This window comes from Heloderma suspectum, chromosome 3 (genome assembly GCF_057233095.1).
Source record: "Heloderma suspectum isolate Gila_16-S chromosome 3, 16-S_ref, whole genome shotgun sequence".
In the NCBI taxonomy this organism is placed as follows: Eukaryota; Metazoa; Chordata; class Lepidosauria; order Squamata; family Helodermatidae; genus Heloderma; species Heloderma suspectum.
The window spans coordinates 118,990,913-119,015,951 of record NC_139460.1 but is presented as its reverse complement, the minus strand read 5'-3'; the positions used below and the strand labels follow the sequence as shown (position 1 = coordinate 119,015,951).

General features: G+C 42.0%; 1 protein-coding gene across 1 annotated transcript in view; it reads right to left on the bottom strand.

Moving 5' to 3' along the window:
- Positions 1-25,039, bottom strand: part of DHRSX (dehydrogenase/reductase X-linked) — a 193,196-nt gene that overhangs the window by 37,096 nt on the left and 131,061 nt on the right. The window lies entirely within an intron of this gene.

Below are 25,039 nucleotides of genomic sequence, written 5' to 3'. Positions count from 1 at the left end.
AAAGTAGATTTCATTGAGTGATTTATGGAAAGTGTTTTAGATCAACCTGCCTATTAGCATAAACTGTAATGTAAGCCCCACATTGGTATAGTTCTCACTTGGAGTGTTAGAATAAGAACCTCAGATGCCATGTATATATTATTCCATTTTCTGTAACTTTCAGAAGCCCCATCTTTACTTCATATAGATTAAATACAGACAGTCTCTGCTTCATGGATTTCATAAGACAGGACTGTGGCAGCTATATTATTTGCATTTAAAAATAATCATGACTTGAATAATTTGGAGAACAAGACAAATATGAAGAATGAGAAATGAACAACTTTTCAATACCCTGAAGCCTTACTGGACACAGTGAAAAGTATGTATGTATGTATATATGTATGTATGTATGTATTTATTTCTATACCACCCATTACACTATACCGAAGCTCTCTGGGCAGTTCACAAAATTAAACCAAAAAGCACACCGTAAAGCAATATAAAATATTAAAGCATTAAAACCACAATATACTGATACAACCAGAATAAAACCTAGCAGCAACGCAGATATTTAAAATACAGATTTAAAACTGCAAAGCTAAAAGACTAGAAAGCTAAAATGCTTGGGAAAATAAAAAGGTCTCTACCTGGTGCTGGAAGGAATACAACGAAAGTACCAGGCAAAAAGTAGCTGTATATTAATGAGGAGATAGGTATGACAGATATAATGGCAACATTTACATTAAGAATCTTTATATCATCTGTCTTACTCAGAAGGTATGTGTAGTCTATTTTTTGTATACTCTTTTCAAGTCAGCTTCTTAGTAATTCATAGGATTTCCATTCAAAATAGTATTGAGCCTTCCAATGTCAAAGAAATGACTACTATTCCAAATTGAGTTTCAATATCACTTCCAAGGAGCCTCTTGACCACCATTCCTTTGCGATCACTTCTGGTTTTTCTTCCTATCTACTCAAATTTCATAACACACCATGGTAATAATGTTGAGAGTAATTTAATGTACATTTTATTATGCATGGGGAATGCATGCCAAGCAAGCAGACACCAATTATCATAATTCTGCTTATTCTTTCACATGTATTTAATATCTGCACTTGGCACACATGGGCAATCATCCTTGTGGAAGGACACCAAACACCTAAGTGAGAAGGCTGAATGCATGCCAATGACAATGCCACTGAAGGTGTTTACTTATCAGTGATTCTTCTACACCAACAACGAAAAATACTGAAAAAATTCAGTAGTGACAGGAAGCACCCATGACGAACACATGCAAGTTAGCAGAGCTGGTGAAGAGAACCAGATCTATTCCCTCTTTGGATTTAAGGGTAGGGTTTTAAAAAAAGTTTTGTTCAAAGCATGTTCACATTTAAATGTAACCCACACATTCACTCTAATTCTCTTTGCATTGGTACGGTTCTTCTTTCCCTCTCTGGGGGCCAAAACAGACATTATCTTCAATGTGTGTCTAGGAACTATGTCATCTTTTCATTTTTACTACAGAAGAGGGGCAGGTGCCTGATCCAGATCTTAAAAGCCCCCCTACACCCCTGCTAGGGTCCCAATCTGGATCAAGGCTCCTGCACCTATTTTAGAGTAAAAATGAAAAAAAGAGAGACATAGCTGCTAGATAAGGATTTAAAGTAATGGTTTTGGCCCTGGATCTACAGCATGTCAGTGAATCTAAGGCTGTATCCAAAACGTTGCTTCCCACATTTCTGGTTTCATCATTTGGTGCCAAACCTGAAGAGTGGAAATCAGAACTGGGAAAAAGGGAAAATATGCAGCACATAATTCCGCTGCAATTTTGCCAAGTGGACTATGAAAAACTGGTCCTACTGTTAATTCCACAAACTCCTGTTTGAACTTAAGAGTTCAATACTGTCAAGAGAGTTCAATTAGCATACATGATACCTGAGAAATCTTACATCTGGCTGGAAGTGCCTTCAGAAAAGTGACATGAGGTTTTCGTTCTTCAGTTTGCTTCAGGTTTCCTCTGCCATTATTTCCATTTCCTACCTAATTCTTCTTTCTCATCATTTGGAATTTCATTCTGTGGTGGTGGATTTTTTTTTAAATGTCAATGTATTGCCGCTCTGTTCTCAAAACCTCAGGACTAATCCCAGCATATATAAAATAAAAATTAGAATTAAAATTTCAAAGAATATAACATTATTTGTTACAACAGTTCCAGATATTAAAGAAAGGGAATGACACCTGAGTATCCAGATGGCTGTGTAAATATCAACACCCAAACTATTTATTATCTCATTTTACATCCTACCCTTGGCCCTTCAAGGAGGTATATATAGGGCTATCCCATGTTTTCTTCACAACAACCCTGTAAGACAGCATTGGCTGAAAGATCATAACTGGTCCAAGGTCAACAGTTAGCTTGATGGTTGAGTGAATGCTTTTGAACCTGGGTTTCTCCATTCTTAAGTTCAATACTCTTATTTCATACATCACATTGGGTCTCAGGTATAAAACTAAAATCAAGTCCTACTTATCCTCAGGCCATGAAATTGAGGACTGTAGAGTTGTACTGCACCAAAGACCAGCTAGTCTAACCTCCTTTCCAAGGCAGTACTATTCACCTGCTAGTCCCACATACGTATATCAAGTCACAATGTTCCACAAGCAAAAAGCCAACAACCCACAGAGGGTGGTTCTTGAGAGAAAACAGATCTAGATGGCTCATGAAAGCAATCCAAAAACAATGCCTGCCCTCATTAAAGAACATGCTCAGCACTGCTTCTGTATCAGTTTGGCATTCCATAGCTGTGGAGGAATTATCAAGAATGTCTTCAGCATTGATCCTTGACGCATGGAGCTCTTTGTCAAGGAACAATACTTCGGAGGAGTTGAAAGCATTTCACATAATCTTTTTGTAACTGTTATAATAACCATGGAAGGTAGGTCAATATTATTATCTCCACATTGCAGATTTGTGGGGGCGGGGGGACATAGGGACTGCAGGTGCCTAAGCAGCATATGTAAGGCCACTTATAAATGAAAGATGAGATCGGAACTTGGAACTAACCAATTCACAGCCCATTCTACAAGCTATTATACTATACCACCTCTCTCATCTCTAGAACTAACTATGGAACACAGGAAACACCCTATTATGAAGTCAGACTACTCGTTCATCTAGCCCAATATTGCCTGCTCTACTCTGACTGGAAGCCACTCCCCAGGGGTTGTTCCTAAGAATGTAAGAAGAGACAGGCTTAGAGATCTAAAATTTCTGGAAATTTTGAGGCCATGGGGAAAAAATCATTTTTTGTTTTTTTCCTGGGAAAAAATGGAATTTTGGGGGAAAATTGAAAAATAATACTTATTTTATACAGCTCCTTACAGATCTGAAGTCACTTCGTTGCTTTATGTCAGCTTTCCCCAACCTGGTGTCCTCTAGATATTTTGGACTTCAGCTCCCATCAACCTCAGGTAGCATGGCCAATGCTCAGGAATGCTGGGCACCAGGTTGGGGAGGGCTGCTTTAGGAACATTAAGTTATTTTAAGTTCCTAAAGTTATTTTATGAATAACTTAGTTTGCTCATAAAATTATGATTATATTTTAAAACTTTTAAAAGTAAACTCAGTAAATTAGTAAATATTGTTTGAATAGATTAGAACTACATTAAATGACTGCTACAGCATCTAATCAGAACAAGCCCCCAGACACAGGACTCTATAGAACAAAACCCAAACTGTCAAGAATGCACATTTACTGTCAAGAATGCACATTTACTGTCAAGAATGCACAATGATGACTCTACTCAGATGTCAGGAAACTGAGCATCAATGTCTGATCAATGTCTATCAGTAAAATATACTTCAGATCAATAATTTTAATAAGGAATGAAAGCAATAACTATGCCGGGAATCTCACAGAGAGGATTAAAAAAAATTTCTCCATGGTTTCATTATTTCTAGACATTTTACATCTCCAGTCTTTCTATAAAAGTGTTCTTATTACATAGTTTTTAGAAATCATTTTGGGGAGAGTAAAGGCTGGGTAACAATATATACATACTTTGTCTTAAATTCTAAAAGAAAATATTTCATAATCCAAAGCTGTTCAATTTTTCGGGGGAAAAACACACACACAGTCCTCAGAAAACCAATGTTTCCCCCCCAAATTTTTCCGGGTTTTTTCCCCCAGGCCTTCACATCTCTAGCCAGGCAGGATCAGAACAAAGCTCCATCTAGTTCAGAGTTCTGTTCACAGGGTGGCCTGTTCACACAGCATTCTGTTCCCACACAGTGGGAAACCCATAGCTAGCACATGAGTGCAATGGTACCACCCCGTTAATGTTCCCCAGCAACTAGTGTACATAGGCATATTGTCTCTGATACTGGAGGAAACATATACCCATCAGGACTACTAGCCACTGGTTGCCTTTCATATAACCCAGTACCTCATCCTTTTAACAGGAGATGCCAAGGACCTTCTACATGCAAAGCATGCCCTCTAAACCACTGAGCTATGGTTCCTCTGACACCCAGGGAGATTAGGGTTTGTGGCTGTCAGAGATTATTCTGTGCCAGGAGTTATCATGGATCCACTCAGAACACTTTTTAAATGCCAGAGTCCTGGAATATAGGAAGGAATAATGAATTGCCACTGTGATGCTTAACAGTGCCTGTCTCTCACCAGGCAGCGTGTTATCACAATCTGTCCTCTCACTCATAACATTAAAGTGCAGGTCTTCAAGTGCAGATGAGCACGGCTTCAACCTGGCATACCTCTTTCTAGAAATTAAGCACCAGCAGCTGTTCTGAGGGCTATAGGGGTAGAACTTTGGTGATGGTGCAGGGAGCAATAGCTGTCCCTGACTCTCTGGGCCAAAGTTACTCATGTCCTCAGCTGTCAAAGAAACATGAACTCACTCAGGTTTCTGGTTGTACTGTACTTTAATGGCCATGCCTTATTCTGGAACAGGAAGAATCTCCTAATTTCAGCTGCTACACCTTATTTTGTTCTTGAGATACTGCACATTCATGCTGAGTTGGCCACAAGATAGCAGGTCCTGTAACTATGTGAGAAGAGAGTACAACATGAGCCTATCAAGGCTATGCTTCAATTACTGTTCCTTTTGTGCTGTGTTCCTCATTTTTTTCACTGCTGACAAATGTACACACCTGAAGGGGAGACTGACGCATATTGATTGACACAAGGTCAGAATAATACATCAAGTGGCTACTTGATGTCACTTCTACATTCCTGGAAACCTTTTTCCCACCCTAACTTCTTGTTTGAGCTCATTCTTCAGAGACACATAATTGTGCAGAGCTCACGATAGACAGCGATAATTAACCTTACTGTTGCCAGGAGTCACGATTTCCAGGCTAGCACAAACTACTTCTATATTTTAGACATGAGAAACTCGGATACTGACTTCCCCAACATTCTTTCCTTCAATTTCCATGGGGGTAATCTGTCTTAGTAATGTATTAAGAATGAACTCGGGTGCAGGAGGATTGCTATATGCTGTAGCAAAGGCACTGCAATCTGCACATTGTAATGTGGCTTTTAACAAAATAGCACATGCAAAATGCTGACATGCTCTTTGTTTGCAGCACTTTGAAAGGAAAATGTAGGTATACAAAGTACTAAGAAATCCTTCTTAATGATTTATGTCATATGTCTGTAATGTATCACAGCTGTATGGGCTAAACAAAAACAAAGAAGCCATAGAGCTATTCAGTCTTTTAGCTAGTGATTTCAGGTTTTTAGTTGCATTAGCTGTGCAAATGCTTTGCACAATCTCTAGCAACTAAAATCTCAGATAAAAGTAGTGGTATGCTGGAAGAAATTGTACCTATGAACTTTCTTACTCATCTGGAAATATTAGACATACAAATGTCTTGTCTTAGACTTACTCTTCAGCAAAGGAGATCGTTACCTTGTCATGGTGCTGGAGCTTGAGCACCTCAATGACATCATGAGCTAAACCATGAAGGGACACCCAAGACGGGAAGGTCATGGCAGAGAGGTCAGACTAAATACGATCCCTGGGGAAGGAAACGGCAACCCACCCCAGTATTCTTGCCATGAAAACTAAATGGATCAGTACAACCAGAGATATGTCGGTATACCATCGGAAGATGGGACTCCCAGGTCGGAAGATGGTCAAAATGCTACTGGGGAGGAACAGAGGATAAGTTCAACTAGCCCCAGATGTGATGACGCAGCTAGCTCAAAGCCGAAAGGATGGCTAGCAGCTGATGGTGCTGGTGGTGAACGACGAATCCAATGTTCTAAAGATCAACACACCATAGGAACCTGGAATGTCAGATCCGTGAGCCAGGGCAAATTGGATGTGGTTATTGGGGAGATGTCAAGATTAAATATAGACATTTTGGGTGTCAGTGAACTGAAATGGACTGGAATGGGCCACTTCACATCAAATGACCACCAGATCTACTACTGTGGACAAGAGGACCACAGAAGAAATGGCGTAGCCTTCATAATTAATAATAAAGTGGCTAAAGCAATGCTTGGATACAATCCAAAAAAAGACAGAATTATCTCAATTCGAGTTCAGGGTAAGCCATTTAACATCACAGTGATCCAAATATACGCCCCAACCACAGATGCGGAAGAAGCAGAAGTAGATCAGTTCTATGAGGATATGCAGCACCTACTGAATAGTACGCCAAACAAAGATGTTATTTTCATTACAGGAGACTGGGATGCTAAGGTGGGTAGTCAAACGACACCTGGAATTACAGGCAAGCATGGTCTGGGAGAACAAAATGAAGCAGGACATAGGCTGATAGAATTTTGCCAAGACAACTCACTGTGCATAACAAATCCTCTCTTCCAACAACCTAAGAGACGACTTTATACATGGAGTTCACCAGACGGTCGACACTGAAATCAGATTGACGACATCCTTTGTAGCCAAAGGTGGCGGACATCTATGAAGTTGGTAAAAACAAGACCTGGAGCTGATTGTAGTTCAGATCACGAACTTCTTATTGCACAATTTAGAATCAGACTAAAGAGAATAGGGAACACTCACAGATCAGTTAGATATGAGCTCACGAATATTCCTCATGAATATGCAGTGGAGGTGAAGAATAGATTTAAGGGACTAAATTTAGTAGATAGGGTTCCGGAAGAACTATGGACAGAAGTTCGCAACATTGTTCAGGAGGCGGCAACAAAAAACATCCCAAAGAAAAAGAAAACCAAGAAGGCAAGATGGCTGTCTGCTGAGACACTGGAAGCAGCCCAAGAAAGAAGGAAAGCAAAAGGCAACAGTGATAGGGGGAGGTATACCCAATTAAATGCAAAATTCCAGAGGTTAGCCAGAAGAGATAAGGAATTATTTTTAAACAAGCAATGCGCGGAAGCAGAAGAAGATAATAGAATAGGAAGGACAAGAGACCTCTTCCAGAAAATTAGAAACATCGGAGGTAAATTCCAGGCAAAAATGGGTATGATCAAAAACAAAGATGGCAAGGACCTCACAGAAGCAGAAGAGAGCAAGAAAAGGTGGCAAGAATATACGGAAGATCTGTATAGGAAGGATAATAATATCGGGGATAGATTTGACGGTGTGGTCAGTGAGCTAGAGCCAGACATCCTGAAGAGTGAGGTTGAATGGGTCTTAAGAAGCATTGCTAATAACAAGGCAGCAGGAGATGATGATATCCCAGCTGAACTGTTTAAAATCTTGCAAGATGATGCTGTCAAGGTGATGCATGCCATATGCCAGCAAATTTGGAAAACACAAGAATGGCCAACAGATTGGGAAAAATCAACTTATATCCCCATACCAAAAAAGGGAAGCACCAAAGAATGTTCAAACTATCGAACAGTGGCATTTATTTCACATACCAGTAAGGTAATGCTCAAGATCTTGCAAGGGAGACTCCAGCAATTCATGGAATGAGAATTGCCAGATGTACAAGCTGGGTTTCGAAAAGGCAGAGGAACTAGAGACCAAATTGCCGATATCCGCTGGATAATGGAGAAAGCCAGGGAGTTTCAGGAAAACATCTATTTCTGTTTTATTGACTATTCCAAAGCTTTTGACTGTGTGGATCATAACAAATTGTGGCAAGTTCTTGGTGGTATGGGGATACCAAGTCATCTTGTCTGCCTCCTGAGGAATCTGTATAACGACCAAGTAGCAGCGGTAAGAACAGACCACGGAACAACGGAAAGAACAGACCACGGAACAACGGACTGGTTTAAGATTGGGAAAGGAGTACGGCAGGGTTGTATACTCTCACCCTACCTATTCAACCTATACGCAGAACACATCATGCGATGTGCTGGGCTTGATGAAGCCAAGGCTGGAGTTAAAATTGCTGGAAGAAACATTAACAATCTCCGATATGCAGATGATACCACTTTGATGGCTGAAAGTGAGGAGGAGCTGAGGAACCTCATGACGAAGGTGAAAGAAGAAAGTGCAAAAGCTGGGTTGCAGTTAAACCTCAAAGAAACCAAGATTATGGCAACCAGCTTGATGGATAACTGGCAAATAGAGGGAGAAAACGTGGAGGCAGTGACAGACTTCGTCTTTCTAGGCGCAAAGATTACTGCAGACACTGACTGCAGCCAGGAAATCAGAAGACGTTTACTTCTTGGGAGGACAGCAATGACAAATCTTGATAAAATAGTGAAGAGCAGAGACATCATACTGACAACAAAGGTCTGCATAGTTAAAGCAATGGTATTCCCCGTAGTAACCTATGGCTACGAGAGCTGGACCATAAGGAAGGCTGAGCGAAGGAAGATAGATGCTTTTGAACTGTGGTGCTGGAGGAAAATTCTGAGAGTGCCTTGGACTGCAAGAAGATCAAACCAGTCCATACTCCAGGAAATAAAGCCAGACTGCTCACTTGAGGGAATAATATTAAAGGCAAAACTGAAGTACTTTGGCCATATCATGAGAAGACAGGATACCCTGGAGAAGATGCTGATGCTAGGGAAAGTGGAAGGCAAAAGGAAGAGGGCCGACCAAGGGCAAGATGGATGGATGATATTCTGGAGGTGACAGACTCGACCTTGGGGGAGCTGGGGGTGGTGACGGCTGACAGGAAGCTCTGGCGTGGGCTGGTCCATGAAGTCACGAAGAGTCAGAAGCGACTGACAGAATAAACAACAAAAGACTTCCTTGATTGTCAAGGAAGTGACTTGTTAACCACAGACATGACTACCACTAACAATGCATTTTGTGAAGTGCTTTTCTGTTGCCAGCAGAATCTCCTATAAGCAAAACATGCATTTACAAACAAAAGCACTCAAATAGCTAGCAATGACAACAAGTCAGTGGCCAGTTTGTCACTTTCTGTGCAGTACTGATACCCTCTTGCTAAAACAAATAGTCTTAAAACAAACACACTTTGCAAACCAACATTTTAAAAAGGGGAAGTTTGATCTCCCATTTTAGGTTATGCAAGACTAATGTGAAAGACTCGTAACAATTGCAGGAGACTGAATTTGCCCTCTCAGCTGAAATGTACGGAGAAGATTTTGCGGGCCTGATGTGGAGCTTCATAAGTACATTGGGAGCCCCATCCTCACAAAATGTTACTGGGCCAAAACGAGCCGGCTGTAAGTCAGTGTATCATGGAGTTTCATGTTCTATTGATTTATATAAGATTGCCACACATGTAGCTGTGTGTGAAAAGTACTATTCATAACTATTTTGTCTCTAGTAGCTTTGTGGACAAAACATTATGGATTCAGCTCTGTATCAGCGGCTTCTTTTCCACTTCCCTTCCCCCTTTTCTCTTTTAAGTACATGTACCTAAAAACAGTGTTTTCCTTTAGCTCTTCTACTTATTTTCTTAAAATACAGTGGGTGTTATGAATCTCGGGGTGTGTGTGTGTATACATACATTCATACACACACACGTACGTATGTGCACAATATGCCAGACAATAGAGAGAAAGGAAAGCAGACATTATGTGCTTCTGGCAATTATTCTAGAGATATAGTTATTGTCTGTATATGATGCCAAGATTTCTCCAACAGCTGGTGAACAGCCAACACTGTAGTGTTTATTAAGTCTGTCTAGACACTTACTTCTGCCTAGCACTAGAAAAGTAGGACTTGTAAAAAAAAAAAGGGAGGGCATTGTCAAATCCAAACCTTCTCTCTTCCAAAGGAATAAGCCGCTCCAAGCAGTCATATGATTCTTAATGAAACTTAAGAGGGAGCTCTCTGAGCTATCTTGTGATATATGAAAGTGGTTGTCCTTCAAAGAAGTGGCAGAGCCATACAGTCATGTTTGGTTGCATGGGAGTGATTGCTGCCAATCTTCGCAAGCTATTGATTGCACTCAGTCATGCAGTATCACAGTATTTATTGAGTAGCCGCTGCTTCCACAGGTCACAATAAAGTCAATGTGTGTGTTTCGTAACATCAGTCATTTAATTTAACATTACTTTGCACTGGCTATGAATTACAGCCATCTGTTTGCTCCTTGGTCTCATATTACCGAGAGTAAATGTGAAAGGTATATCAACATCTGGCTCATTTTACCATGTTCTTTCTATATATAGCTATAACACACATGCACGCACACTCATCTTTTTCCGCCATCTTCGTTGACATGCAAACATCACTTTTCTTTGATCAACACCTACACAACCAGGCATTCTCGCTCTTCCCCAGCTCTGAAGTAAAGACTGTGTCTTTTCCTCTCTCACCATCCAGAATCTTAACACTGAAGCTCCAAACATCCTCTCACCCTCATATGCTCCTCTTTTTCTTCCCTCTCCACCATTGATCAGCTCTCTAATCCTGCTTAAATTGCTGTCTTCTTCTACACCTTGACTTTTGGCTGTTATTTTCCCCACTATCATAACTTTTTCAGCTCCATAACCCTAAAGGCACCATTCATTGACTCCATTACTTCTATTCCCCCTTTGCTGTCAAGTACACACAACTGGAGTTGGCCAGTTATTCCTATACTTTTTCCTTCTTGATTAATTTGAAACAATCTTCCCACTCATATAAAGGACTACACCAATTCTATTCTATGCAACTGCAAATCAGTCTTCTTCAAATTTTGGACATAATGTTTCTCATGATTGAACTTTCATCTTGTTTAAAGCAGGTTTGTTTGTTTGTTTAAAGGGCTAAAAGGTCATGGTTAGCCCTGATTCCCTTCTTAGCTCATGTGAATTGTCAAAAATGGATAGATTCAAAAACACCAGAGCAATATTTGATGTTGTTTGGGAGCTCTTTCAAGCAACAGTACTGCAAGAACAGATACTGATCTTGTGATTTTCTTCTTCACTGAAGCATGTGAAATGGTCTGTCTGTACAAAACAAGCTTTCCCCTGTCTTAACAAGATGCATACAACTTGCATTCCCTCCTGGACTGAGAGGTAGAGGAATGGGATGATTATCAGAGATGGAATATATTTAAGGAACTGCTTTTAGCACGAGCTGTAGGATGGAACAATAACAGCAGCATTTTTTTTTCCCTCGACTGCAACTGGCTAATACAGTAACTAGTGAGTGGCTCTCACAATCCAGTCAGCCACAACTTCTGTATACAACTTCTGTATAGGTCTTTATTTAGTCAAACTGAATAAGCCCGAGAAGGTTGATACCTATCTGAGTAAACAGTACATATGGAAGAACTTGTCAGAGCCTATGTAGTACCCTCTTCTTACAAAATCTGCTACTCTGCTTCATTAGCAGAGGCTTCAGGTTTCAAACCAATCACAGTATAGTGAATGACCACAGGATACAGGCTACCTTTGGAGCCCATCTCCAACACAGAACAGCAATATCCAGGCATATATCCTGCAGAAATTGCAGCATAGGCTGGATGCTATATAAAAAACCCCACTATATAAATAAAAACAGTAGGCTGTCTTTGCCTGTACAACCAGAGTATGGGCATATATGGGCATAATGAGTCAGTGTAATGTAGTGTGTGAGTTAGGGGGGACTGTACCAGGACCAAAAAGACCTAGTCCAAATCCTCTTCTTCATGAAGCTTACCAGGTAAGTCTTAGGCAAATACTACTGGCGTACCCTATCTCACAGAGAATAAAATGGGGTAAACCTACATAAGATGTCTTGAATTCCTTGCCCTAAAATTCATTATAAACATGTTAAATAAAGAAATAGTAGTGACAATAAATACAGCAGCAAAGTTTCAAAAGAGTACTGGTCCACTGGTTGCTTGTGCCTCCAGATTTCCTACTCTCTGTCTCCTGAGTTCCAGCTCTCTGGTGTTCCTCCTTCTCTATGCTCCTGACCTTCTGTGTTCATGGTTCTTCCCACTGTGGTCACCACCAGACCTGGCACTGGTGGCACTAATATGAACACAGGTACAGCAACTTGAAACAAGATCAGTACAAAACTCACCTTCTAGACCTCAGTGCTGCCAAAGTTAATGCCCAGCCAGCCCAGGAGATTATTTATTTATTTATTTAATTTCTATACCGCCCAATAGCCAAAGCTCTCTGGGCGGTTCACAAAAATAAAAACCACAAGGTATAGCATAAAACAATATAAATGTGAAAGCTTAGGACGACAATATAACAGTACAACCAGAATAAAACCTAGCAGCAATTTAATTCAGTGATGTACAACTGAAACCAGATCTCAAGCTTAAGCTAAACAGTCTGCCATCACAATAGTGTGCCATGAGAGGCGAAAAGTATGCCTTGAAAAATGAAGCTACCATATTTAATACATCCACATCTCTGTAGCTGTTGGAGAAAACAGGATCTGTGCAGCACTGATCCTCAACCTAACTGCTGAAGAATTTGCTGGTACAAATTTGGGCATGAACCGACCCATACGCTACACTCTGCATCTAAGGCTCTCCTCTGGCAGCCTCCTCCAAGGAAGGCTCAGAGTGTGGCAACAAGGGAGAGGGCGGTGGTGGCCCCCCATTTATAGAATAATCTTCCTGATGAGGCCTGCTTGGCACCAACATTGTCATCCTTTCAGCACCCGGTTAAAACAGCCCTCTTCTCTCAGGAATTTGGCAGCATATAAGGACCCTGTTTGATTGTCTCTGGCTGATTGTTTTACATTGTTTTAGATATAAGTTGTTGTTGTTGTTGTTGTTGTTGTGTGTGTCATTTGTTCTATGTCATTACATGGATGGTTTTATACTTTGTATAATGTATTTTAATGGTTTAAAAAATTTTGTGAACGGTCCAGAGAGCTTAGGCTATGAGGTGGTAAAGAAATATAATAAATGAAATGAACCCATGCTGATGGAAACTGGGGAATCTCGAAGAAGCCTCTCTGTTGCTCCGAAAGCTCCTATCCTTGAACCCAAAATGACTGCCAAAAAGAAGGGCAGGATGCTCAGAGACAACATTAAGCAGGCTATGTTGGGTTGCATAGAGGATGCTTGTCCATTGTTCTGTGACTCGATCAGACAGACAGACAGATTTTGAAGCCAAGGTTTCAGTTGCTTTGGAAACACTGTGGTATGTACTTCCGCCAAAAGATTTCTTTGTTTCAAATAACAGCATACAAATTCAGTGTTTATGTAAGTCAGTGTGCTACCTTTGCTTATTTTATCTGATAACCTAAAGTAGAACAGTCTGGGAACTAGGGTCAATACCACGTGGCCAGTAACAGTATATAAATGAACCTCAGCGTTATTGGTTGGAAAAACATTGAAATTGCCATAATGGTACCATAATGTTTAAATGGACACTGGAGGAGAGAGGATGAGACGGAATTCAGCAGAACATGCAGGGCTATAATTTTCACTATCTGAATTTTCCAAAGTCTAAACCTACACAAACAAGGTTTCAAAGAAAGAAAGAAAGCTTCTGAAAAAGCTGTAAAAAGTACCACAAGGACTCATTCATCATAAACATGTCTACTTTACTTAAGAATCTTTTTGATACAAAACCTTCCAGGCAGGTAATTAATCTATCATGTTGTTATAGTGACAGAAGCACAGTACATATTCAGGAAAAAGGTGAGTTTAGGATGAAATTATTGCTTCTACTTTGCATCCCTTGTGTATGCAAGCTGAAATCATTATACTTATTTATCCAAATGTAATTTAACCTGTAACAATGATATTCTGTGAGCCTTAGAATGCATAATAGGCGAATAGATGGCAGTTAGAGCAATATTGTTGTTGTTGTTGTTCAGTCGTTCAGTCGTGTCCGACTCTTTGTGACCCCATGGACCATAGCACTCCAGGCCTTCCTGTCCTGTGCTCTCTCCCGGAGCGTTAGAGCAATATATGGCACAGTAATGGCTACTCTTTGAATGCTTTATTATTTTATTGATGTTGTTAAGGGTCACTGTTAGTAAATGCAGATGCAATGCTGTATTTTACAGTCACTGACTGTAAAATACAGTTAATAAAATACAGTCAGTCACTGACAGTAAAATACAGTAGTATATATACAGTCACTGACTGTAAAATTCACATGACATGACAACCCACCATGGGCAACCAGTTGGTGGGTTATCATGCTGTCCGAACCTGGCATATTCACCACAGGGTGGCTTAATTTCATGAAGAAGCATGGCTTCTTGTTGAAACAACATGGCTTGTTGTAGGGTTTTTCATACCCATGTCATGTAGTCTGTACCTGGAAGAGCAATTTTATCATGGGTTGCCAGGATCGGTTACAGAGCCGCTCAGCAAGAGCAGCAAAAAGCCCATGCTGCTCTTCACGATCTCAGTGCCACCTCCAGCTTCCCTCGCCAGTGATTGCCCCTCCACTGATGCCCAAATGGCACTCTGGAGGGGCCACCTGTTCTTTTAATTTTCCAGGGCTTCAGGAGTTTGCAAATGAATCTGTTTTAAAAAAATTCTACATGAGGCTTTTAACCACCACTTTACCAAGGTTTCTGCTTCTGGATTCTTTGTGGGATTAAGATCGGGTCTTTTACATGTGTTTTCTTCTGGGGGTTTTCTTTCCCTGCCTTCCTATCTGTTCCATTACACAATCACTAGGCAGCACTGGTATAGCGTAATTGCATAAATACACCAGGGTTTCATGCTGCCATTCAGAGAAATACCAGACTTTCCTTGTTAAAAACAAAACACTATAATGGTTGCAAAGCATGGAAGAGGCCCTGGAGGAGGACGATGTTGTGTAGAGCACCTGCAAGCCAGCATGACTGAGGAATCACGAGCGCACAATAAATGCCTCATATAGATAGGTTTGTACTCACATGAGGTCTGAAAAACTGGGGGGGGGAACTAACCCTCCACCCTCCACTAAATGGCATCCCTAATTAAGCCTATGCATCTCCTAATCTCCTAATCTCCAATGCATCGTCTATGCATGGACACCCCTGAAAAATAATCATAATCACAATAATAATCACCACAGTAAAAATAATCATAACAATGTGTGCCTTACTTGCATACAGTAGCTAGGATTCTAAACGAACTGTACAAGTTCCTTCTTCTTCTTCATCACCATCATCATCTCCCAACTTTTTTCCCCTTGCAAGGAACCCAAGGTGGCTTACACGGTCCTCATCCTCCTCTCCATTTTATCCTCACTAACCCTGTGAGGTAGGTTAGGCTGAGCGTCAGTGACTGGCCCAAAGTCACCCAGTGAGCTTCATGGCTGAGTGTGGACTAGAATCCGGATCTCCCGAATCCCAGTTCTAACCACTACACCACCCGGGCTCTCCCTATATTGGACGCTGCACTTGTGTTTCTTGAGAGGCAACTGTCCACCCCACATAACAAGCTGTTTTTGTAATTGCAGACGCTTCCTAAAACAGCCTTTCCCATCGTGCTGCCCTTCAGATGTGTTGAACTAACACTCCTGGAGAGTACCAGGTTGGGGAAGGCTGTTCTAAAGCAATCTTGATATGACATGGGGGTTGTCATACGGTTCAAAGAAAGAAACAAAAACAAAATCCCACTGGGTATGCCCAAGCCCACAGGAATGCCTCAAATCCTTCTTTATACCCCAGCCAAAAGAGCCTGACCCTGGAGACCATGGACATATCTTCTGTGTCATGAAGACAGCAACAGCTGTTCCAAGATTTAGTTTCAACTGTTGCATTTATCAATACTACTTTCACTAATAAGAGATACCTCCATCCTTTGCTTTTTGTCTCTTTTGTAGAGCTATTGTTTATCATATGTAGATCTTAGTCAATAAAAATTATATTAAGTGAGGAGTAAATTTCCCACAATAGCTTTACAAGTACGATTAAACTATAACATAATGCAACCTATTCTAATGAAATATGAAAATACAGGCCAGTAATGAAAGAGGGAGGAGCTCTGGCAAGTCTTACAGGCTGCTCACATGCAACATATGCTTGCGACAGGGAAGGAGATCTAAAAATATGGGGCTGTGCCCTACAAACTGTAAGTCAGTTCATGTATCTACCTTACACACTTCTGAGGTTAAATTTCTCGATGCCCTGAACAACTGTTCCCTAGAACAGTTGGTCTTGGAACCAACCAGAAGAGAGACAACCCTGTATTTAATGCTAAGTGGTGTTGCACAGGACCTAGTATGAGATGTAAATGTTGTTAAACCAGTTGGAAACAGTGACCACAGTGCTATCAGATTTCATATATATTTAAGTGGAATATTAAATAGAAAAAGAAGTCCAACACAGTCACATATGACTTCAAAAGAGGAAACTTCTCTAAAATGAGGGAACTGGTAAAAAGGAAGTTGAAAGGGGGAGTCAAGAGGGTTAAATCCCTTCAAAATGCTTGGAGGTTACTGAAAACCACCATAATAGAAGCTCAGCTGGAATGTGTACCACAGGTTAGGAAAGGTAACCTAGAGTCCAAGTCCAAGAGGTCACCAGCATGATTAATGAGCAGTATCAAGGAAGCTATTAAAGAGAGTTTCCTTCAGAAAATGTAAGTCTGGCCCAAGTGAGGAAAACAAAAGGGAGCACAATCTTGCACAAAGGAGATGCAAGCAGACAATAAGAGTTGTTAAAAAAAAAGCATTCTGAGGAGCATATAGCTAACAACATCAAGGCCAACAATAAATAATTCTTTAAATATATCAGAAGCAGGAAACCACCTAGGAAGTCAGTTGGACCACTGGAGGACAATGGAGTTGAAGGAGTACTAAAGGAAGATAAGGCGATTGAGGAGACGCTGAATAAATTCTTTTCATTGCCTTCATTGCAGAAAATATAGGACAGATAACTGCCTGAGCTGATGTTTTCAAGAAGGGAACCTGTGGAACTGAGGCAAATATTGGTGACCAAAGATGAAGTTCTCAACATTACTGATGAACTGAAAATGAATAAATCACTAGGCCCAGATGGTATCCATCCTAGAGTTCATAAAGAACTCAAATATGAAATTGCTGATCTTCTAACCAAAACATGCAACATGTCCCTAATATCAACCTCTATACAGAGGACTGGAAAATGGCCAGTGTAACACCAACTTTTAAAAAGGGATCCAGGAAGTTACAGGCCAATTAGCTTAACATCTGTTCCAGGTAAATTGGTTGAAAGCATTATTAAAGATAAAATTAGTAAGCATATAGAAGGACAAGCTCTGCTGAAAAAGAATCAACATGGCTTTCACAAAGGTAAGTCCTTTCTCACTAACCTTTTAGAGTTCTTTGAGAGTGTCAATAAACATGTGGACAGGGGTGATCTGGTAGACACTGTTTACTTGGACTTCCAAAAGGCTTTTGACAAAGTTCCTCATCAAAGACTCCTAAGAGCAAGCTTAGCAGTCATGGAATAAGAGAAGATGTCCTCTTATGGATCAGTAACTGCTTAAAGAACAGAAAGCAGAGAGTAGGAATAAATTGTAAATTCTTTTAATAGAGAGATGTAAACAGTGGGGTCCCAGAGGGATCTGTATTGGTACCAATGTTTTTCAACGTGTTCATAAATGATCTGGAATTAGGAATGAGCAGTGTGGTGGCTAAGTTTGCTGATGACACCAAATTATTTAGGATGGTTAAACCAAAAAGGGATCGTGAGGAGCTCCAAAAGGATCTCTCCAAACTGGGAGAATGGGCATCCAAATGGGAAATGTGTTCAATGTAAGCACGTATAAAGTGATGCATGTTGGGGCAAAAAATCCCAACTTCAAGTATAAGCTGATGGGATCTGAGCTTGTGGTGACAAGATCTTGGAGTTGTGGTGGACAACTTGATGAAAATGTCAACCCACTGTGCAGCTGCTGTGAAAAAGGCAAATTCCATGTTAGGCATAATTAGGAAAGGAATTGAGAATAAAATTGCCAATATCATATTGTTCTTATAGAAATCTATGGTGCAGCCACACTTGGAATACTGTGTACAGTTCTGGTCACCACACTTAAAAAATGATATTGTAGAGTTGAAAAAAGTGCAGAAAAGGGCAACTAAAATGATCAAGGAGCAACTCTCCTATGAGCAAAGGTTACAATGGCTGGGATTATTTAGTGTGGAGAAAAGGCGAGTAAGGGGAGACAGGACAGATGTGTACAAAATTATGTATGGTGAGGAGAAAGTGGACAGAGAGACATTTTTCTCCTTTTCTCATAATGCTAGAACCCAGGGTCATCTCATGAAGCTGATTGGTGGGACAGATAAAAGGAAGAACTTCTTCACATAGCACATAGTTAAACTATAGAATTCGCTACAAGTCGTAATGATAGCCACCCCTTTTTTAAACAGAACATTTTGGCTTTATGTTTGCTGATTTAAAGAAAGTACTAAGGGGACTCTGTTAGACTAGGGATCTGGGAATTTGGATGATGTAGTGTCACTATTTCCTGAACTACTGTAAAATTAAAGTAGAAGCATTTGTACACAGTTCCACTAGTACGGCTGTATTTTAAAACCCAATTTATATTCAAATGTAAGCACACCATAAAAGCTTAGATAGGCAGGAAGCCTGTGGTGGTGATCAATTCATATAGAACTAAAAATAAATAAATTTAAACATAGGACTATGTGTACCGTACTCGTTAAAGAGAAAATGCTGCAGAGGCAGCCCCAATTTCTGTGCCAAGATAAACCTGAATTTTGGTATCTTTATAGATTGTGCAAATGTGTGTGTTTGTGTGTGTGTGTGTGTGTGTGTATATATATATATATATATATGCTGATATTCCATAATTTGGCTTTTGATAACCATAAGGAAGGCAAAAAACGACATAGGGAATTAATGCCCTACCCCCTGATCACTAGATATCCATCCCATTTTTTCGTCTGAGAAAGCCTTACCCTCACATGTCTTCAAGTCTCTCTTCCCAGCCTTAGGGGCTAGCAATGCACTTCTTTAAATATGAAAACCTGTTGAATTGAACAACTGGTACCCATTCTGCAGTTGCATGATGTGACTGTGGGATACACACACCCCTGGCAATGGGAAGAAAAGGGTACACAGAGGCTGTGTAGAAAGATGGCTAAGTGGATAGGTACAAGGCCAAGAAAATAGAACAAAGGATTAACTCAATGATAAAGGTTGAGCAGTAGGTTGAGCTATAGGCAGCTGGATGAAGGGAGAGGTGGCAATGTTTAAATGGAACAAATTATATCCAACACATGCCAGAATGACTGCCAACTGGCAAGATAGTTGAGAATCTTGCCAACTGGAGAACATAGGAGATGAGAGAACCTGTTAACCAGTGCAGAATTTTTAGAGAGTGCATAGGCTGGAAATCCAAACATGTCAGAGTGTCTTGCTTTCATAGAGTACAATCATGCTCCTGAAACTCTTTAACCTAAAACTATTTCCAGCACCAACCATGGGGAAGGGCTAAACCTGGCTTTCAGAGAGGAAACAAACAAACAAACCAGCTTGATTTGGAATTGGGCTCAGCAAGCTTCGTTAGCTTCCAAACAAGTCAGAAAATAACTTAGTTGTGTTCTTTCTTCCTGGGCTCAATTTTGTTGCACTCTTATTGACATCAACAGGAGTGCAAAGGGGTGTTAATGACTTCTAGAATCATAGAATCATATAATAGTAGGGTTGGAAGTAAGGATGTTGGAGAATTCCGCGACAGATCTCGGTGAGGCCGAATGCCAGTGCATTCAGCCCCCGAAATCCGTCGTGGAACGAAGCCCCCACCCCCCCAACCCACGAAAGGCGCATGAAACGGAGCACTTACCTGCTCCTGTCCACGCTGCTTTGTGAATGGTGGCCGTCCTGCGGCTGCCATTCGCTTCCTCTTCATAGCCGGGATAGGCTACATAAATACTTACGTACGCTATCACGGCTAACGCAGGTACGCCATTTGCATACCCTGGGTTTTTTTCTCCCTACGTAAATATTTATGTAACCTATCATGGCTAAATACAGGGACGCAAATGGCGGTGGCTACGACAGCCGCCATTTGCATCCCTGCAGGAATATCCAGCGGCCGGATGTCTGACTGTGGACATCTGTGGCTTGGCTGCGGAGCGGAGCCGGCCAGGCAGGATTCTGGGGGGGAGGACCGGATCGCCCCCCCCATCTTGGGTTCCGGGAGGAGGGACGGAGTGCCTCTCCCTCCGCAGCGGAAACAGAATGGAACGGAAGGTAAGTGTTCCATCCATCCCTAGTTGGCAGGGGCCTATAAGGCGATCGAGTCCAACTCCCTGCTCAATGCAGGAATCCAAGTCAGAGCATCCCTGACAGATGGCTGTCCAGCCTCGTCTTGAAGGCCTCCAGTGTGGGAGAGCCCACCACCTCCCTAGGTCATTGGTTCCATTGTCGTATTGCTCTAACAGTCAGGAAGTTTCTTCTGATGTTCAGGCAGAATCTGGCTTCCTGTAACTTGAACCCATTATTCCGTGTCCTGCACTCTGGGATGATGGAGAAGAGATCCTGGCCTTCCTCTCTCTGACAACTTTTTGAGTACTTGAAGAGCGCTATCCTATCTCCCCTCAGTCTTCTCTTCTCAAGGCTAAACATGCCCAGTTCTTTCAGTCTCTCCTCATAGGGCTTTGTTTCCAGTCCCCTGATCATCTTTGTTGCCCTCCTCTGAACCCTCTCCAGTTTGTATGCATCCTTCTTAAAGTGTGGTGCCCAGAACTGGACACAGTACTCCAGATGAGGCCTAACCAGGGCTGAGTAGAGGGGAACTAGTACTTCATGCGATTTGGAAGCTATGCTTCTATTAATGCAGCCCAAAAGAGCATTTGCCTTTTTTGCAGCCACATCACATTGTTGGCTCATATGCAGCTTGTGATCGACAACAATTCCAAGATCCTTCTCGCTTGTAGTGTTGTTGAGCCACGTATCCCCCATCTTGTAACTGTGCATTTCGTTTCTTTTTCCGAGGTGCAGAACTTGGCATTTATCCCTATTAAATGTCATTCTGTTGTTTTCTGCCCAGCGCTCCAGTCTATCCAGATCACTTTGAATTTTGTTTCTGTCTTCCAAAGTATTAGCTATTCCGCCCGATTTTGTGTCATCTGCAAATTTGATCAGCATTCCCTGCACCTCCTCCTCCGAGTCCTTAATAAAAATGTTGAAGAGCACTGGGCCCAGCACTGAGCCCTGCGGTACCCCACTCGTTACCTCTCCCCAGTTTGAGAAGATCCCATTGATAAGCACTCTTTGAGTCCCATTCTGTAGCCAACTGTGGATCCACCGGATCATTGTTTCATCTAGCCCACTTTGAGCTAGTTTGCTCGTCAGGATATCATGGGGCACTTTGTCGAAAGCTTTACTGAAGTCGAGGTATATGATGTCTGCAGCATTCCCACGGTCCACAAGGGAGGTTACTTGATCAAAAAATGAGATCAGATTCGTCTGGGAGGATTGGTTCTTGACAAATCCATGTTGGCTTTGAGTAATCACTGCATTGTTTTCAAGATGCTTCCAGATGGATTGCTTCATCATCTGCTCCACAATTTTACCAGGGATTGATGTCAGACTGGTCTGTAGTTCCCAGGTTCTTCCTTTTTACCCTTTTTGAAGACAGCAACAACATTAGCCCTCCTCCAGTCATCTGGCACTTTACCCATCCTCCATGATTTCTCAAAGAGAATAGCCAGTGGTTCTGAGAGTTCTTCTGCCAGTTCCTTTATTACTCTAGGATGCAGACCATCTGGCCCTGGAGATTTGAACTCTTTCAAGGTAATTAGGTGTTCCTTGACCATATGCCTATCGATCTCAAGCTGCAATCCTGCCCCTTCAGCCTGTACTTCACCTTTGCCGGGGGTGGGTGGGTCATAGACCCTCTTTTGGGAGAAGACTGAGCCAAAGTAGGAATTGAGCACTTCCGCTTTTTCTTTGTTATCTGTTATCATTTTGCCATCCTTATTTAATAGCTGAACCACTATTTCTTTCCTCTGCCTTTTACTATGCACGTAGTTGAAGAAAGACTTTTGTTGCTTTTAGCATCCCTTGCTAATCTTAGCTCGTTCTCAGCTTTTGCCTACCTGACGCCATCCCTGCAATTCTGTGCTACCTGCCTGTACTCTTCCTTTGTTGTTTGGCCTTCTTTCCACTTCCTATATGTGTGCTTTTTCGTTTTCAGGTCATCTCTAAGCTTTTTGTGAAGCTACATTGGCTTCTTCTGTTGTCTTCCACCTTTTTTTCTTGTTGGAATTGTGTTTAATTGTGCCTTGAGAAATGCCTTTTTTAAAAGCTCCCACCCATCTTGGACTCCATTTCTCGTTAGAGTTGCTTGCCGTGGGACCTTACTGATCATTGTTCTGAGTTTATTAAAATCAGTTTTCCTAAAATCCAGGGTACATGTTTGACTACACTCGGCTTTTGCTTCCCTTAGAACCAAGAACTGAAGTACAACATGGTTGCTTTCCCCCAGAGTTCCTGTAACTGCTACTTTACCCACGAAGTCATCTCTGTTGGTTAGGATCAAATCAAGGATAGCCGATCCTCTAGTTCCTTCCTCTACTTTCTGTAGGAGCAAGTTATCCGCCACACAAGTCAGGAATTTCCTGGAGGGGCCATGTTTTGCAGAATTTGTCTCCAACAGATATCGGGGAAATTGAAGTCCCCCATTACTACTACATCATGCTTCCTTAAAACAGTGGCTATTTGCTTTTCAAAAGTTTCATCCTTGTCTTCTCCTTGATTGGGTGGCTGGTAGTAGACTCCGACCACCAGGTTCCTTTTATTCTTTGCTCCATTTATTTTGATCCAGATGCTCTCGATGGGGCTACCAAGTTCATCCTCCTGTATTTCTGTGAAGAGATATGTATTTTTCACATACAGCACAACCCCACCTCCCTTTCTGCTCCTCATGTTCTCTTTGAACAAGCTATATCCTTCAATTGCTGTATTCCAGTCATAAGACTCATCCCACCAAGTCTCAGTTACACCTATCAAGTCATAATTTCCCTCCTGGATTAAGAGTTCAAGTTCATTCTGTTTGTTTCCCATACTCTGGGCATTAGTATATAGACATCGAAGACCATGTGCTTCATAGTCTGGCTTTCTTCCTACATGTGTCTGAAGACCATTATTGGGTGCTATTAGAGCTATTCTCACCGTTGCAGTGCATGAGCCTTCGTCCATTGTTACCCCCAACTTTACATCTCCCTTCCCCATAGGATTCAGTTTAAAGCCCTCCTGATGTTCTTCATGCTGTAGCCAAACACATTCTTTCCAGCTTTTGTGAGGTGCAACCCGGCCCATGCCAATAGCCCATCTTCCAGGAAGTATAGCCCGTGGTCCCAGAATCCAAATCTCTCCTGTCGGCACCACCTTCGTAGCCAGTCATTCACCCAGAGTATTTTTCTTTCCCCTTCTATCCCTCTTCTAACTACTGGAAGGATGAATGAGAAAACTATCTGGGCCCCAAAGTTCTTGAGTTTCCTTCCCAGATCTTCAAAGTCTGACGTGATTTCTTTGTAGCTCCACTTGGCGGTATCATTTGTTCCCACATGGATGAGAAGAAAGGGATTCCTATCAGTGGGCTTTATGAGTGCAGGCAACCTTTCAGTCACGTCTCTAATCTGTCCTCCCAGGAGACAGCTGTCAAGGGCTCCTTGGAGGCCTCTCTCTGTCTAATCCAGTAGCCAAGTCCAGACACAGACAAAGGGATTCCTTTCAAAGCTTTATTCTTCTTTTACAACTTAACAACTATACCGTTTGCAACTAGATCTGAGCAGCACAGTACCTATGCCCTAGGTTGGAACAGTTGGTCCCCGTTTGAAAGGGAATTACTGGCAGACCCCTGAACTTAAGGACTAGGGAGAGTCCCTCCCCTTTCCCTTGGATCCTCTGGGCACAGCCGTTGTTTGTGCGCCAACCACGCACTACGCCTCTTTTCCGCGCCCTCCATCTGGCGCCGCTCTCTGCGTCTGCGTCGCGCATCCACCAAGTCTGCTATCCGCGCTCGTTACTCCCTGGACTGCTATCTAAGCTAGGAATGTTGGTGGGAGGAATCTCCGTCAGCTGTTGGCCCTGGGAAAGAGGAGCGCGCTCCCCTCCCAGGAGCGACTGCTCTTCCTCAGAATCAGAACTACTCTGGGATTCTATGGGCTCAGTGTCCACCCTGACAACAGTATACCTGGCGAGTCCATGGGTCTTCGCAACATACTTGGGTTTCGATTCCACACAGCAAGGAGTCTCCCATTACTACTACTCTTCTCTTCTTGTTGTTGTAAGCCTGGGTTTCATTGCCTCTGCTTGACTGACCTTCAGCCTCTTGCTCACTCTCATGCAGGTTCCCCTGTGATTCTTCCTCTGCAGGCTATCCTCCAGTCTCATCCTCAAGTACCTGGAATCAGTTCCACAGCTCCACTGCTTCCACTGGTGCAAAGTGGCATCGAGTTCTTCTGCTCCTAACTGTCACCCTTTTCCAAGGAGTATCCTCTACTCCATTTTTCCTCACCTCAGCATTTCCCACTTCTGCCTCCGCTTGCTGTTGCTCTTTAAGCTTCTGCTCTTCACTTTGCTGCTGTAGTTCCCCCGCTCTGTCCAAGAACTCTTCGTGTTCTCTTATTCCCCAGAGGGTCGACAGTCGCTGCTCCAGTCCACTTACTTTTTCTTCCAGCAGCGTGATCAACTTGCACTTGTTGCAGGTGTAGGCCATGCTGTTCTCAGGCAAGAAAACAAACATTGAACACACCTTGCAGGTCACCACCACTGGAAAGTCTCGTCCTTTCATAGCCTCTTTTCCCTTTTTGTGTCTAG